Below are 18,404 nucleotides of genomic sequence, written 5' to 3'. Positions count from 1 at the left end.
AAGTTTCAAGATAAGTCTGCCCATAGTCCCTTGCTTTGACTGGTTTTCTCTATTAAGCTTCCCTGACTGTTATCCTCACTGTTCATTCTACTCCTTGATATAAAGTTTTCCCTCCTCCTATTAGCAAAGTTCCCTTTACCTCAATGTGACAAATATACCTTGTCTCTCACTAGCACTCCTTACACTTCTAAGAGGGGTCCATGCTCATAAATTCTGAAGTAATACCTGCACCACCAACTGTACAGTAGCTATTAATTTACAGGATGGGTCCAGTCCTGTCTGGAATTTTCCCCTCCACCTGTCTCCTGATGCCAGAAGTCAAAATCCAAGAGCTTCCATCCTCGAAGTATTATTCTTCCACTTGTTCAACCATATCCTCTTGCTGTCCTTGCTCTCTTGCAGTGAGCTGTTCGAGTCCTTGGGTGTCTGTGGAGACTCTGTCAAGCCCCTGCTGCTACACAGCCTGCTCAACTCCTCCCACAGCTCCTCCGCCTGGTGCCTATGAAACTGGGCCACGGGCTGGCTTGCGCAGACATTCACAGCTTTGCCCCAGCCACTTGAAGCCCAGAGAAGAAGAAGAAGAAGAAGAAGCTAGGCAACGTAACAGAATTGTGTGACTGGAGTCCACAATGAGACAAAACACAGAAAGTAGTCAAGTAATACATGTTGTCACCAACTTTCTTTGTTATTTTACTTCATCTTTTTAATTTCCCTTACACTTCCATATATATATATATATATAGTGGAATTTCCTTTCTGGAAGGGTAGAGTCAGAAAGTATCTCTCATCAAATATTCCACTTTCCATTAATTATCATTTTGCTATAATTTATGAATACTTTTATTTCAAAATGTACAGTGCTGCAGAGAAAATAGATTTAATATGTACGTATAACTTGTATATTTATATTGAAAAATATTGCCAAATTGAATATTTTTACAATATTTTGTTCCAGCTTGGTCGGAAATCAACAAATGCATTTTAATGGACTCATGTATTTAAAAAAAAGGATCAATAAAATTCTTTATTTTTATATGTTTCTGTTTAGAAACAACTGAGTAATACTGAGCTCTTTTCTGTAACTGAAATTTTGATAGGCTAATTCACCAGACTGCATCACTGAGCACAGAATGGAGGAGTCTTTGTCACTGGGTTACAACCTGGAACCATGAGTTATGTTTTCATTTTGTTTCTTTCCAGTGGGATGACATGTCAACATATCTGTATCATATCACTGATTCTCAGCAACATCTCTTTGGTATCCAAGACAATTTACTGTTTAGAAAAGGAAGTTAAACTCCAGTCAATAGTAAATGAAGTGAGTACTTGAAATAAAACTGCCTAGACCATAGAGATATTGAATTGTCCACATAGTAATTTAGCAAACGCATGCATTCTTTTGTGGAAACTGTGTCAGTAGAGCATACAATAATTCAAACATCAATTTTTTTTTTTTTTTTTTTTTTTTTTTGTGCTCTGAGTAGAGGAAACTATCACAGGGTGAGGAAGCATATCACCAAGTACCAATTTTGTTTAAAAAAAAAACCCAAAATCCAAAAAAACCACACAATCTTTTGTTTTATTTATTTGCTTTTAGGGTTTTTTTCTCAAGGTTTATTACTGAGTTCTTCTTGGCAAGAGAAATATGAAAAAAAAATTGACTTTGAAATGGTATTTTACTCCTTTACTATCAGAACTGTTATATTTTATTTTTTGATAGGAAACATTATAGTAATGATTAGATATGCAGAATGCAAATCTAATACATTTTGTAGTCAAATGGCAGGTATCCTGGAGGCAAAATGCTTATCATGCATACACTGTAAAATATGTGTTTGCTTCAGTCTTTTGGGACTCCTCAGTATACAACCCAGCTGAAAAATATAATAGGAATTTCATTTCATAGCTGTCACTGGGGAGTAAAAAATATGGCTGACTGAATAATATTTACATGGAGTTTTGTTTTTGTATGCTACAAGTCTTTGAACTTATCAAGTGAAAGCTTAATCAAGGAGTTTAAAAATGTTTGTTAAGACATGTCCAGATGCTATTGCATTTGAAAAGACAGTTGCAAAAAGAATCTCAAGTATATCACATTTAAGATTTCTTGCTGGGATTAAAAATGAAGCATCTTCAAAAAAATGTAGATCATAGTGAAAAATAAATTTACAAGACTTCTAAGCTCTTTGACTAGTCATATATCAGGACTGCTTTGAAATGTTTACTGTTTTTAATTACATGTGTCAGATGCTTTGCATTTCAGAAATAAACATTCTAACTTATAATGAGATAAGGTTTTGTACCTACATTGCAGACAATTTTGATTTTTTTTTAACTGTGCCGGGGAATTCAGCAGGAGGGGAGGCTCATAGTGTTGTCAATAAACAAATCTGTATGAAAAAACAGCATCAAAGCTGGGAGGAAATGTTAACATGGAGAAGGACTGGAATATCATATAGGAAGCAACAACTGATCTTGAAGATACTGAAGTAGGGTGACATGCAAGGATACACTGACAAGGACAAATTTCAAATGAATTTCAGCTATAAGATGGCAGGTTATCTGGTGGCAAAAAAAGGAGAGAATATGTAGGCTACATTATTAATCACAATAGAAATCAGATTTGAAAAGAAATATGACTGTAAAAAGATTCAGATGAAGTATATCCAACAGAAAAAAGTGAAATTGTGGTTTCTCAATCACAGTGAGATTGTTTCCATAAAATACTGGGATGCAGTAAGTGTAGTAAAAGCTGTCTGAAGTTAAGCAGTTACAAAGATGGAGAATGAGAAGAAAGAAGATTTATATAAATCAAAGAAAACTATAGAAATTATCCATTTCTTTGTTAATAGATAACAGCAATTTTTAGATAAGAAGGATATACGATTATAGAAAAGAAAGTTAAAATTTGTAAAACTATCATGACACAAAACATATACTAAGCTCTCTGCTAGAAGGAAGTATTTTCAAAAGATTCTGGACAGCACTTCTATTTTTATAATGTTTAGCTTTTGTACACATATTTTCCTGTGGGTTGTCAGCTTGTTTTTTCTACCTCTGTCGGGGTTGGGATTGAAGGCACTTGAGACCATAGCTCACGTTCAGACTCCAATATTCATCGTTTCCTATCAGTGCTACAGCCTCACAACAGTGAGTTCTGCAGTCTTTCATTAGGAAGGCACAAAATGGCTAACTGTCTCCTGCTACAAGGTCTTTTAAAGCTAAACTATCCAATTAAGAAATGACACCAAGGTTATTTTCCCTTTTAACCCATTAACTGATCCCTCGAAGCCCACAATGAGGACTTTTCTGCCCAATTACAAAACACCACCCAGACCCACAAAGAAGAAGGAAGAAGGCAAAGAAAACCTCTCTCCACCCTAAAACCTCCATCTTGCTTCATATTTGTTTCAATAGTTTAAAAACCCAAACTCTAAGTTTTCCACACACTTCTAACCAAATACACACCTGCAATCCCAGTGCTATCAATCAATTTTGGAAGCCTTCTCCACAGCCTCAGGTCAAATGCAGTGTTCTCTTGTGGGTCTGTGCCTTTAAGCACAGAAAGTTTAAAATTCTCAGCATCCAGGGTTCTTAATTTATTCAAACTATATTCTTTGGTCTAATAGCTGACAGGATAAAGTCTTAATTAAATATCTAGCTGATATTTCTACTATAACCCTAATATATCATTTGCAACAAACTTGTGTGTCAAGGGAGCTTTTGAGCTCTACTTCTTTTTTCTTTTGTTTCAGTGACAATTGGGCTTTGACAGAGCAAAGTACACACTCTATTTTGACTAATGTCTTGTATTTAGTGTATTCCAAGACCACAAAGAATACATACTTGCAAAGGGGATAGTAAGTTTTTCTACAGGCTGAGACTATTGACACCAGGTCAAATTATTGGTTTTTTAAGGTTGCACCCAGAAATCATTTATCTGTACCAGAAAACTTGCTCTGACTGCTGCCATGTGTATGTATCAATGGTTTCCAGAGATGGTCTTAAGGTAGCCTTATCTAGACAGCTGAAAAAAGAGCTTGCCATCTCATGTTCCCCTTGTGAAAGGACTACAGTGTGAGAAAAAAATCACAGTTCTGCCCTTCCCTCCTTCTTTTAGCTATCCAGCTACTGCCTTACCATCTTATTAAAAAATCATTGTCTGTCTGTTTGGAGGGTTAATAAGGTACCAATTATCCCATCATACCACACCTACATATACACACATTCACAAACTCCACATACAGCACAGAGGGAAACAAAACCACCAAGCTTCAGATCCTAGGCCAACCACTAACAAGGAAAAAAAAAAAAAAGGAAGCATTTCTCTCTGTACAGCAGATCAGAAGTTTGCTTCAGAAACTTTTGAGTATGAATTCTATGAACTTCTTACAGTCAGGGTTAGGACAGTGGACCCAGATGCCCTGATTCAGTATGACAATACCTGAATTTTAATGCCGCCCAGCTTGAGGCAAACCATGAAATACAGTCTAAGGTAGAATCCTGTAATACAACTGCCCTTGAAGTAGGAGGACAGCAACATGGCAAGCAATCTGTTACAAGCCTTTATAGCTATCAAACAGGGATATTTGATTGTCACTTAATGAATAAAAGAGTGTCTTTGCTTAACTTTTTTAATTAGCATATTTCTCTGAAGCTTCTTACAGTGAGACAAATTCAAAAGAATTCATAACATTTCACAGTGACTTAACTTTTTCCTCTTTCTTAAACTTGTTCCTCTTTAAGTTTTAGAACAGCTTGAGAGTGGCAGGTTTTTTTAATTATCATTTCTATCCCTTTTGTTATATGTGTGAAATCTCCAAAACAATAGGGTTGTTTTCCTCTGGTATGTGTAGGATGATAGTTACAGCTAAATTGCATGCTGGTACTACACTTTAGGAATTATTTAGTTTCAACAATGTATTTGTCTGAGTAGAGGTAACTTTATAAACCACATAAGCATTTTTCTTCATCATACTTTGGCATCCACATTCTGCTCTGCCCTGAAACTAGTATGATAAAAAGTATGAAGATGGTATTGGTTACTCAAATACTTACCATAGCTTACAGATCTGAAAAGAAAGAAAATTCATTTTTTGTAATCCATAGAGACACTGAATGATACTTGATGCACTTGTAGTGCAAGGCGGGCAAGATGCTTGAAAATAACCACTTAATGGAAAATGCTCATCACTAATCCTCTGTAAAGTTCCAGTTATTCACCTTTTGGATATTGTGGTTATAATCCAAATACACGTGGGATAAAGAAACACGAATTGTAAAACCAGCTTTTCAGGCTTTACATTTACTGGATAGTACCTTCCCACAGAAATGCTCTCATTAAATTCTGTGACACTGTAGCTTAGCATTACAACAAAAAATGAAACATTTTTTTAGTTGAAAATTAGCTTGAAAGGACATCTTTTGTCAAAGACAATTTCCAGAATGGTTACTGAATGCTAAAGTTAAGAAAAGTTTAAACAGCTTCTTGTACTTAACATCTTTAAATGAACCCAATAAGCTATATGTAAAACATAACCTGTGCCACCTGTGTAATAAAATTTTCATGTATCCATTGAATATATATTGACCATTTTTACTCAAGTTTTCAATGCCTAAGAAGTAAGTGAGAATTATTCTTATCTACATTTTCACTCGTGTCATATATAGGCAAATAGAAGAAAAAAAATCATTTTTCAGGCTGTACTTTCATGTAAATTGTATTTGTTTCATAAAGGTTACAGTATTTCTCTGAGATATTTTGGACTTTCACTGCCCTCAATGACAAAATAAAATGAAATTAAGTAGGAAAACTTTCAAAATACTTTTCTAAATGAACTCTACAATCTTAATTAATTTTAATTTTTTTACCAAAAGTGATTTGGGAATGACAGATTAGACAAATAATGTCCACAGTGTTCTCATGCTGCACTGGAAAGTTTCATTAACTGAATAGAAGACTGTGGATTTTATACCATAGCTTGAGTATATTCCGATTTTTTTTTTTAATTTATCTTAATAAAACTTATCCTTCTGATGTAGTGGTAAATAAGTTAAATTTGTGTTCATGCAGTAAATGTTGACAGACAAGATTTCTTGGTTTTGCTAGGATTTTAACAAACGTAACCATTTATTTTTCAGTATTATTTCACTTGATAAGAAAGAAAATAATACAGTGGTGCTGAAAGAAATGACAAAAGAATGGGCTTATCCAATTATTAGTTTTTTTCCTGTCATATGTAAATATATGACAAAGGTTTGTTAAAAATGCTTGAGGGGAATTGATTGTATTTTGCTGACTTTTCCTAGGCTGTGCAGCTTAGTTTAGGGAGTTTTATAATGGAGAATTTTATCTGGAAAATTGGTGGCCAATTCCTGAGTACCTAAAATTATAAAACTGATCTGAGCAGATTTTTACCGTTATACCAACCAATGTCCACACTGTGATTCAGATGTTCAGCCTTTGGCTTTACAGCGTCTGAGATGGGTTTCCCTTTTAATGGACAGAAGGTAAGGAGCATTTCATCCTATTCTAAAAACTGCTCAGAACAGGACAGATCCATTGTTCCTTGGAAATGTCTGTTTCTGTATCCCAGAATGGTTAAATGAGAAGTACGAATTCACATTACAGACACCTTAAATCAGACTTGCCTTAGTGAGCTTGGCAGACACTAAGCAATGCCAATCCTACCTATTCTACCTCTCTGAGTGATCAATAAGCAGGCTGTAAGGGCGTCCTACTGCTAACCTAGCCTTTAAAATGGCTTTTTTTGTCAGAAGCCTTCTTTATTTCCAAAGAGGATACACCAAAGGGAGAAAGATGAAACCATGCTTCCAGTGAGAAATCATTAAGTGTCTAACCCAAGATATTATTGAGGGATTCTTTTATTATTATTGTTGTATTTGTATTTTTATTGTATTCTATATTTATGTATTTGCATTTGTAGTTTGCTTATTTAAACAAAGATAGTGAATTGTCACAGGTTCCAGGACAAGTAGAACTGAAGCTAAGGCATACTAAAATATTAGTGTTGAGCAGCACATGAATCTCCTCTGAGCCTTGTGCTCTTCTGCAAAGACTGCTTTCTTGTGTTCACAGTCTGAAATAATAGAGAGGATTTTTACTCCATCCAACAGAGTGGAATTCCTTTTAACGTGAAATTGCAGATGTATGTTGCATGTCATTAAGAATGGTTTGGAGTGCTTCAGGGTACCTTTAAAGAATACTCAAAAGTCGGTGTGGGGTGTTATTGACTGTGTACTTGATGCAGCCTTCTGGATAAGGATTTTGGCTCCACTATCTCTTAAACTATGTCTAAATAATGGCTTTTAAGAGTTTGGAACAGACAGAAATAGAGTCAGACTGCTTGCAATGATGTAACATAAGTGATAAGAATCCAGTGGAATTTCCTTGGTTTTATTTAGTCCTGTGGATCCCCTTAAATAAAATATATTAACCTTTAACTTTGGGCCCCTTTTATTGTTTGCATCTAATTGCAGCTAATCTTCAGTGTCTGTTCTTCACTGGTTCCTGAGACACAGTATGGCAGCTATGTTTTTTTTAACTCACCTGCTTTCAATTTAGTTATGATGAGCCTTGGTAGTGCTTGGATAAAACCTGGTTTAGTATTATCATTTTGTGATTTCATTGCTTTAAATGTCTCCAAATTTTAACTGAAGGAAGATATGAAGATGTTAGCTCTTGATGATATGTGTGACCTATAATTCAACAGGACACATATCATGTGCATCTTTCACTACAAATATTGTAGGATATTATACAAATTGAATTCCAAGGCTTCCTTGCCATGTTCATATCAAGGATGGATCACAAAGCACCTCTGACTTAGTCCTTCACTAAATTATGTATTATTTGGAGAGAAAATGTCTTGCAGGGGATGACAGCCTGAAGGACGATGTAGGAGCAGCTAAAGACAAAAAATACTCTGAAGAATTCCCTTGTCTTCCTCTCAAACTTGTAGCCAGGGTCTTTAAAAGTTTATAATTTCAATTCTCCTTCAAGTATGTTGCTAAGGAAATGTGATAACTTACAGAAAGAATCTTAAGTGGTCTCTACAGTTTCTCCAGGTATCTCTCAAAGGTAAATAAATGATGCAGCAATTTTATTTCAATTAGTTGATTTTATTTTCATTTTTTGTAAAAATAAAAAAGATGAAACCAAACATAATTTTGGACATCAGCTTAGTCTCTTGGGGCTCCTTCTGTGCTTACTACCAGATCATTAAGTTCTTCCCATGCTCCCATCTGCAGAAGAATTAAGCTTTGGAACAGGAGAATGTGAGATACAGTAAGTATAATATGGCTATCATTGATTTGAGCCTAAAATAGGTAAAAAAACAGACTCTCTAAAATTATTAACCTTTCCAACTCCCTCTTTTTAAGAAAGCTCCATTTTAGTAGGCTTCTACACAAATGCCAAACTAGTTACATTACCAACAGGTATTTTTATCTTTACCTTCACATACACTCTCCAATGGATGTGAAACACTGAATTTAATCAAATACCTAATAAAACCTTGGTCTTTCAGTTGACTTCTAGTCTATGCCTTTCATCATTACAAAGGGATTATGCATCCTATGGGTTTAAGTTTGTTTTTTATTTGTTTGGTTGGTTTTTTGTTCATATATTTTAACTGGAACAGAAACTCTGTATTTCTAGCTAAGTCTGCTTGTACAGCAAGCCTAAACAGATTTCAGTGAAATACAAGAACTGTGTTTTCGTTAAAAATAGTAGAGAGCAAGCAGCCAAGTAGCTAATCAAATTTTCAAATATGTATGCTATGTTCAGCTTTAAATGAGGGTTTATACTTTATGATATTATATTAGTAATGAAGTTATACATTTGATTACAGTAACCTATGGATCAGGCTAAACTGAACCATAAAATTTCACTGATATTCACAGGGAAAACACAATCCAACAGAAAAACCTGTAAACACTCACTCTAGGTATTGGCTATGTCAGAGTATACTTGAAACCATGAATCATGAAATCACAGTTAAGAGATATATGCTTCAGCTGTGGTTGTTCAGGTAGAATTTAAGATTCTTTCCATCATTAAAATGGGTGGTTGGATTTTCAATGTGATTAAGTGTTGAGGTGTTTTTTTTTCTGCAAACCTTCAAGATGGTACAACTGCACTTTAATTAAAGTAGTCTTACAATAAGAGAGGAGTTTTCTGTGATATTTATTAAATGCAGATTATATCAATATTCAAGATCAGTCTTTAAAAATATTGAGAAATAAAATGGTGTTAAGAAGGAGAGAGAGAGTGAGAGACATGAAAATGAAAAATTTTGTTTCTCACAGACTACCTAAAGGAGTGATCACAGTGAATCTCCAGGGGTGGGGAAGAGAGGGGTCAGGGAGGTGAAATTTTTTAAAAAGGTAAACAATTTGATCAAATAATCAATACAATGTATTATCTGGTAGATATTTTTAAATGTCTAGCTATAAATTATGTAAATTTAATATATTTTTAATCAGTTTCTTTGAAGGTAAATTGCCAGGGAAAATTACCCTTGTTTCTAATATTGATAGAAATGACAGTCAGTGACAGTACAATTTCCATCATATTGTACGATTTGCAATGCACATCTTAGTTTTTAGCTAATTATCAGTTAAAAATGATTAATTTAAAGAGTGTAAAAATTATATATCAAAAAGTCAAAAGTGAGGAAATTCCTTGAAGCTGAGAAAACGAAGAAGAAATGCCCTAGTAAGAAAATAATACTTTTAACAAAATCGTGATATTTTGGTTCATTGAAGGGATTGTGTTAAAATATATAGCATGTGGGTGGAGCATCTGATTTGTATAGATGTTGGGGCAAAGTTTTTTGGAATTGAGGTCATGCAACAAACACATCTTCATTGTCTAAGGCAAGCACTGACTTCTCCAGGAAACACCAGACGCAAAAAGAAACTTGTTTCCTATGGGTTAATCTCCCAGGTAGGTGCTTTGTTTAAGTGATATGATATACTCAAAATAAATACTTTAAATAGAGATATGAGTTAAGTGACAACAATATAAAAATAAATATTCCTTGACTTTTGTAGCTAATTTACAAATAAGAACTTTGAGTTCATAGCCATTGTTAGAATTGACAGAGTTTGGGTTAGTTACAAAGGTACATTACTCTTTGTTGTTGCTGTTCTTTGGCTAGACAAGTGAAGCAAAACACCAGAAGACAACTTCTGATAAATATTTGAGGTGAAATACAGTCCTTTGTATGTGAACTAGTGTTTGTTCTGTTTGAACGTCTGAATGTCCACAGAGGGAAAGCACAAAAAGGTTTTGAACCTGCCCAGCAAATCATATTTGATTTGGATCTATATATGAATGAGTCTTTGAAGATCCTATTTCTATCCTCCAATTAGCTGATTATAGTGAAACCAATAAGGGATTAAAAAATTAATTTATCATTATAAAATTTCAGATACCAGCAAAGCTGACGTTAGCAATAGCCGCGAACTGTGGAACATTTTAAAAGATAAGTCCATGGAATAGACAGAAGGTCATTTTATTCTAAGTGACAGTAGAAATTTTGATGAGACATCAATGTATCGTCCCAAAGAACAGTGGTACTTTTGTCATAACTGCTTTTAAAAGTAGCTCTAGAAAGTATCCTTTATTTAATGGCGCTGCACAATTCATCTTCCCTGCAGTGACTGAGTGATGACCCTTGCAAATGTAGTAATTAAACTTTTGAGTTGCAAAGAGGGCCTCTGACAGTCTCAAAAGGAAAATTACAAATTAGAACTCTGATAGACCAACCCTCTGAAAAAAGGAGTCTATTTCCCCAAGGCATTTTAACTCCAATTAAATCTTGACAGATAGAGTCAGGTGTGGTAAAAAACCCCTCCAAAAAAGATCAACATGGATCATGGATTTTAGGCTGGTATATATCTGCATTTTCTATCACTAATCATCCAAGGTATAGTACAGATGAAATCACATCTGTACCCATTCATGTCAGCTTTCTGCAGGGATGTTCTCATCTGACAGTTACATACCCATGCAAGACTTACGCTTAAGCTGTATTTTAAAACCCTGAATTAGAACTTCTGTTCTAATATTTTGAGGCAAAAAAGAATGTTGTGAGGCGCAGCTTGGTTCCCCATAAGCCTATCTTACCTCACTTTTTTTATTTACCATTTATTAGCTATTATTGTCATATTCTTTTAAAGCAAAATTCATTTAAAAACCAGTTAAATTCAACTTTACTTAAAGGCTTTATCTCAACTGCCTTATTAAGCTAGGTAACAGTAATACACAATCAAAGAATAATTAGGTAATAACTCTTGATGAGGTGAAATTAAAATTAATTAATTTAAAATTAAATTGACCTTGAGTGACAATAAACCACACTAGAACTAATAGTTAATTGAAGGTAAAATTTAATGTATTTTACTACAGTCTTTCAAAACACTGTGGGGTTTAGGGTGGTGACTTTCCTCTTTTACTCAATAACATGGGCTTGATTCATGATCTTTTACCTTTAAGAGTTGGACAAATGTATTCTTACAGATTCAGATGTAGCAGTTAAAAAAGTATTGTTCATCTATCAACTAGTTTGTATTGAAATGGTCTGGAAATGTTCATATGGTCTTACTTCTGAACTATGAAACCCTACAGATAAATGACATAATTGAGTACATACACTGGCTTCAAAAGCTTTTCTTTCTAGATCTAAGTCATAACAACAATGATTTACATAGCCTTATCTTGGTGACTTTCATATTCTTACAAGGTCAATACATATTGATCCTCATGAAACACAGGAAAACATTCAAATAAATAAAATACTAGGAATCATAAAACATGTCATAAAGCAAAATTTGTTGCTTGTATGTTATGATGATAACATGTATGTTATGATGATTTTCTCCAATATGTGTCTGTAAAGTGTGTGAAACATGGTCAGCAGGTGGAAGGAGGTGATTTTCCCCCTCTGTTCTTGTTACACCTCACCTGGAGTGCCGCATCAAGCTCTAGGGACTGCAACTTAGGAAAGACGGACCTGCTGGAGTGTATCCAGAGAAGGGACATGGAGATGATTACAGGGTTGAGGCACCTGTCCTATGAATTGGAATTGAGAGGGGTGAGGTTGTTCAGCATGGCAAAGACTCCAGGTAGACCTAGCAGTCTGCCAGTGCCTGAAGGGAGCTTACAAGAAAGCTGGAGAGGGACTTTTTACGGGACATGCAGTGATATGACAAGTAGGAATGGCTTTAAAAAGAAAGCAAGAGGTTTAGATTACATTTCAAGAAAAAGATCTTTACTGAGAGGTGAGGCACTAAGACAGGTTGCCCAGAAAAGCTGTAGATGCTTCTTCATCCCTGGAAATGTTCAAGGCCAGGTGGGACAGGTCTTAGAGCAACTTGATTTAGTGGAAGGTGTCCCTAGCCATGGCATGGGAGAGGGGGTTGGAAGTAGATGATCTTTAAGGACACTTCCAACCCAAACCATTTTATGATTCTGTGATTAATGATTCTGTTTGAGGGGTTGATATTATGCTATAGGAATATATTCACTTATGGCAGAGTGCTGTTTAGTGAGGAGTTTTAAATTTTATTTTGCATCAATATTTTTCATCATTTTTGCATTAATGCCTTAGGTTAAAGTAAGCCAGGTCCAGTGACTGATTGGTGCTGCGAATTTCTGTGAAAATAAACACCAGAAAAAAAGCCGTTTTTATTTTTCCTCTCAGCACTTTTTTTTTAAAATTGCATCCTCTAGTGACATTCAAAGCTTCCTCTCATTTAAAATAACATTAATCAAGATACTACAGAAAAGCAGTCATATGGATATTTGCAGTGAGACTCTGTAGAGCGTTTGTAAGACAAGTATATTTTTTATTAATTATTAAGGAGCTTTTTGGTTTCATGGATCAGCTGACACCCCCCACAGTTCACCTTGTTCTGCAAGTAGTTCCATTCATTTCATGTAAACTCAATAATCCACTGGGATTCTTTTTGAAGAACAGAATACTGTTCAGGTCCCCTGTTGTACAACAACATACATCCGCTGGATTTAGTAAAATTGCACTGCTTTAGACCAGCTGAAGATCTGGCACATAAATCATCCACAAATGTTATTCAAGTACACTGGGAAATCAGTAGGGCTGTTTAGAAAGTATAGATCATCTGGAAATTCTGGTGCTGTTCCAATAAAGCTTAACCATAATAATTATTATTGATGGTATGTTGCTTCTCTATTTCCAACAATGAATAAGGATGAGAGAAGGAAGTTTTGGAATAGATGTTTTGGGATTAACTTCTTTATGCAAAAAATACCTTCTCCCAATGCTGATGAAGGTTTCTTGCTAGTGTTTTGCTAAGATTAAGAGCTGATGGAAGGAGATAAAAATAGCCGTGTGCAAGACACACCGAGAGGCCAGCCTGACAAAATTAAACCTCATTTGTTTGTGTCCCAGCCCAACACTCACAGTGATAAGCCAGCAGGATGGATCCTGGATCCTAAGCACAGATCCTATTTCCTCTTGCGTTGACAACACAATCAGAAAGGTGTCCTGGTAAACAGTCACCTTCACTTTGATGTATAATATTTCCTTTATTTTTTAAAAAAATAAAATGTCTTAGACTGCAAGGGTAGTCAATAGGAATGAGCCTTGAAGCAACATTTCAACCTTATATCCTGTGTTTAAAGTTTCAAGTAAAGCATCTACTACTATTCAGATCATAAGAGATCCTCTTCTTCTTTATATTGTCTTTGCCCTGTTCCAGTTTTAATTCTGACCTTCTCATAAAAACAGGAAAGGGAAATGTGTTAGTGAGTCTAGAATGCTGCTTTCCAGTCTCTGTTGAAACGTAAGATATAAATGTTGACTGAGAAGCACCCCTGGAGCCTAGAAAAAGGTTGGGTTTTTTTGCCAGGATGAAATAGATTGTGACTAGAAAAAATTATTTACACTTAATTCTGTTTTAAAAAAAACTAGCCCTACATTTTCTTCACGGATAAACTTCTGGTCAGCACCTAGTTGTTGAATTGCTTGTTATTTGGTATTTTAAAAAACAGCATAATGAATTTAGTTCATTCTACTTAGGAAAAAAACTTTATATAAATTATTTACACATTTCAAGGTCGAAATTCAAAAATTGTTTTCAGCTGTACCATTTGATGAAAGTATATGAACTCTTGTATTTTTCATGTACTGATTTTTTCAAAAGATGTGTTTTAGCACTGTTCTAAACATCAGCTTTACAAAGGTTTGCAAACATACATATATGTGAATAAACATATATTCACATGTTTGACTGTTTTGAGGAAAAGAATCTGTTACTTCTCCTTAGGGTGCCATGACTAAATGCATTTGAAACTAAGCAATTTTATTGTCAATACTCTGGCACATATTCACTCTTGTCTCAGTTCTGCAGAGATCTGCATGAAGTGTTGAGCATTTACAACATTGACTGCCTTCCCTGACTTTCACTCAGAGCTAGGATTCACTACCATGCTCAAGGACTCTTAGAGGACTATGTAAAATCCAAATGGATGACTGAGTTATGTTATATTCATTAGCATCAGCTGTAAAGCAAAATGTTCAGGTAATCATGTCAAAAACACCAACTCCCTGTCATCACTTGCACATGCAAAGCAAGAGAGAATTTTTACTATCACCTGTTTCTCATGGATTGAAGTTCCTTGTAATTACAAACTCTGCATTAATCTATATTAATATATTCACAATGGGTTACTGTAAAGTGTTTATATATATATATATATATATATATATATAACACAAATATGGAAACATATCCCATGTGCAAAAATAGACACTGAGATGAAAAGTGTGGAAGCTGCAGTTCTGCACAAATGACACTGATCACTTAATGAGTCATAATGGCTCACTGAAAATCAAAGGCATAAAGTAATGAAATGCAGCTCATTGACAGTCATCCATGTGAGACAGCCTGTACAATAATCTAATGATACAGCAATGATATTATGTTACAAGATTATAAAAACTTTTGACTGAATCAGAATGAAGTTTGGACATATGACAGAAACATATGGGGGGCCTCTTCCACTATGAGCTCCAACTTAATTAATGGCTGAAAATGAGCTTGCAGGTTCTTCTGAAAATGGGTTTGTGGTTTGGTGCCTACTGGGTAATTGCCTACATCGGAGAACTTGCATGTTATCTGTTAAAGCTCAGTACACAATTCCATCTCCAGTTTCAGGCTAAACTCTTACAGCAAATTTCCAATACAGTAAGTGAAGCTCAGAGCCCTAAATGAATGGAAACTGTTCTACAAAAGGATGGTCCCATGTCTTCTTCGTGTTGTCTGATTTTGCCTATAAACAAGCTGCTAAATTTGTAGTCCTGTCTAACTTTGAGCAAGTGATATAAGAAGAATGTGCTCTTATGACATACATTCAGATAAAATATCTTCCTTTCTTAGCTCAGTAGTAGTACTGCTGAAACAAATGACAGCATCTCTGAAACTTGTATTTTTAGGCGAATATTCTGAATAATCTTGAAAATAAAATGCAAGCAAGTATAATTTTGAGAAAGCAAATCCAGTTCAAGTACCCTTCTGTACAAAGTTATCTAGAAAACATCAACTCAGCGTTTAGGATTCTTAAGTAACTCCACCCTCCTTCAGTTTCCTCAGTGTTTACTTAGCACTCACAGGCAACTCTCAGTACTCAAAAATGTATAGACAGAAATGGAAAGGGAAACAAAAAGAAATATGCCTTTAAAAACATTCTTTCTTGGAGCCTCCATTGCATTCCAAGATTCTCCCAGAATCCCAGGTTTTTAGCCTCATGTTGATATCAAGGACATTTTATACCTCTTTTTATGCATGTATCTTTCTTTATTGCATCTGGACATTCATCTACAACAATCACATACATGGTTTTTGAAGATAATTGGAACTGGGGTTCACTTCTAAAATATTCCCAACATTTTTCAGACAACATTTGTCTTATAGAAAAATTAGAATTGAAGACTGGATGTAGAATAGCTGTTAAATGACATCCACATAAAGATTAAGACATAAAAAAAGCTGGTGATTCTGTAGAAATATATTCTTCTTGCAAGAACTGCGGAAGCTTCATTTTTAAATACAAGTATACCACTACTCAGAGCAAGGCATATAATTTGTTAGCAGGATGTTCTGTCCTTTTGTACTGTACCTGACTGAATAATAATGCATAGGGTATAAGTCTGAATGAAATTAGATTCTTAAAATCTCCTTTCCACTGAACAAAAATTTCATTGGCTGTCTAGTGAATTGGCCTGGGAAGTACATAATGATAGAGATTAAAAATCACCTGTGCAGGCTCTGCTCAAGTGTTCTCATAATCTATAAATATAAAGTATGAAGTCATGGCAGTTCTCATTGACACAGATTTTAATAAGAACTTTGTGGAGGCAGCTGAAATTTTATCCATAACCAACAATGTAATTTGAGAGGCACAAAATCAAGTCAGACCAAAGTGTACGTAGACCACAAAATTATATACCCCTATAATAAGAAAACCAAAGAAACTTTTTCATTTTTTAAATTTTATTTTTAATAGGAAAATGTTTATATTAGACTGTATTTTATTAGCAGCACTTCTAATTCTCTGTTACTCTATACTATGTTTCTACTGTACTGTTATTTGAAGACACTGCAGGCAATATTTTATGAAATAAAATGCATTCTATTGTATGGAACAGAACAGCAAATATAAACATATTTGCACATGTACCCAGAGCACTTTGTCTGCCCACTAAAAGGCTTTATATGATTGCAGAACAAGATCCACAGTATAATTATTTCTCTCCTTTGTATGCTGTACTTTAGTTTATAGATTGATATTATTTGTTTGCTAATTTCATGGAATGTAATTAAATTAGGAAAGAAGAATGAACATAAGTAACAAATCAAACCATATTGAAGTTATTTTCATGGAAGGTACTGATTTATCTGAACAAAGTCACTATTGCTTTTCTGATATTTCTGATATTGTACAATATACTTATGATTTATACTTTTGCAATAGTCTCTAATATGACTGCACAAATGCTTCTGTATATCTCCCTGTATGCTCCTGATTTGCTCAGGACAATGTGCAGATAGATTTCCAGTCCTGCCTGACACAAGTCTGCTTCTTTAACCAGAGAAAGCTCTTACATTTTCCATACCACTTTCACAGCATGAGAAATTACCTTCTGATTGCCATATCAAATGATTGCTGTATCAAGGCAGTCACTACATAATAAATGCCCTGCTAACTCTAGGATAACAGCGCTCATTTGAAACATTTCATCATGTCTCTCTCCCATCTGGAAAACAACTTATACATTCCTCTATCTTAACATGGTTTTCTTTTCCTGCTCCAGTTAGATAGGGGCAGGACAATCACAAACTGAAAACTTCCACTAAGAGTATTCATACAGCAGCATAAGGGAGATAAAATGTTGATGGGTCATTACACTTGTCATTTTTCAGTTGCCCATGAAAATACAGCTGTCATATACAAAGGATTGCTTGAAAATCTCTTGACCAAATGCAAACAGGTTTTCACAGGTCAATGAATATCCCTGCCAAATTTCAGGTTTCTGACATTTACCACACACATCTTCCACAGGTGTTACAACACATAAACAGTATGATGTAAACATTATATTTAACTGCCATTAATGCTTTTATTTACATTCTACAGATTAAAAAAAATGTTGAACCATTTTTATTCAAAATTTTAAAAGACATCAGTTGTGTCTGCTTATATGACAAATTCAACATGAGCCATTCTGAAAAAGACTTCCCATTTCTCAGATCTTATAACCATTTAAACAAAGCTATTTGCACTGTTTAATTCTACTGTGGACAGAATTCTAGACTGTATATATTGTATAATAATATTTCTGCCTTGTTCAAATAGGAGCTGTCTGTTTATGTAGCACAGAGCAGCCAGGCATCAGTGAATGCACCCGATACCAGCTGTAAGAAGCAGCTAATTACCTGTATCAGCACCACAGCTGTGTCTCCTTGCTAAGGACGAGAAATTATGTCCTCCCTTTATACAGGAGTTCATTCAGTACTATGTCATGCACAATTATATTCCTTTATGATTACCAAAATGCTGGGATGGGGGAGGGGGAAAATAACAAAACCACTAAATGAAAAGCAAAACAAAGCAAAACAAAGCAAAACAAGAACAAACCAACCAACCAACCAAAACACCTCCAAACCAACAAAAATGATAGCACACAAAAAATTATTTCCTCGAAATTATCTAAGTAAGTGTGAATCATTGATGTCTGTGGGAGACAAAAAATACAAAAATATCTAAGAGCAAGCCATGCAAGTATTTGTCACTATAGAAAATACACTAACCTCTAAGTAATGTATTTTTTTCTTTT

Source organism: Haemorhous mexicanus, chromosome 2 (genome assembly GCF_027477595.1).
Source record: "Haemorhous mexicanus isolate bHaeMex1 chromosome 2, bHaeMex1.pri, whole genome shotgun sequence".
Classification (NCBI taxonomy): Eukaryota; Metazoa; Chordata; class Aves; order Passeriformes; family Fringillidae; genus Haemorhous; species Haemorhous mexicanus.
This window is presented reverse-complemented; position numbering follows the sequence as displayed.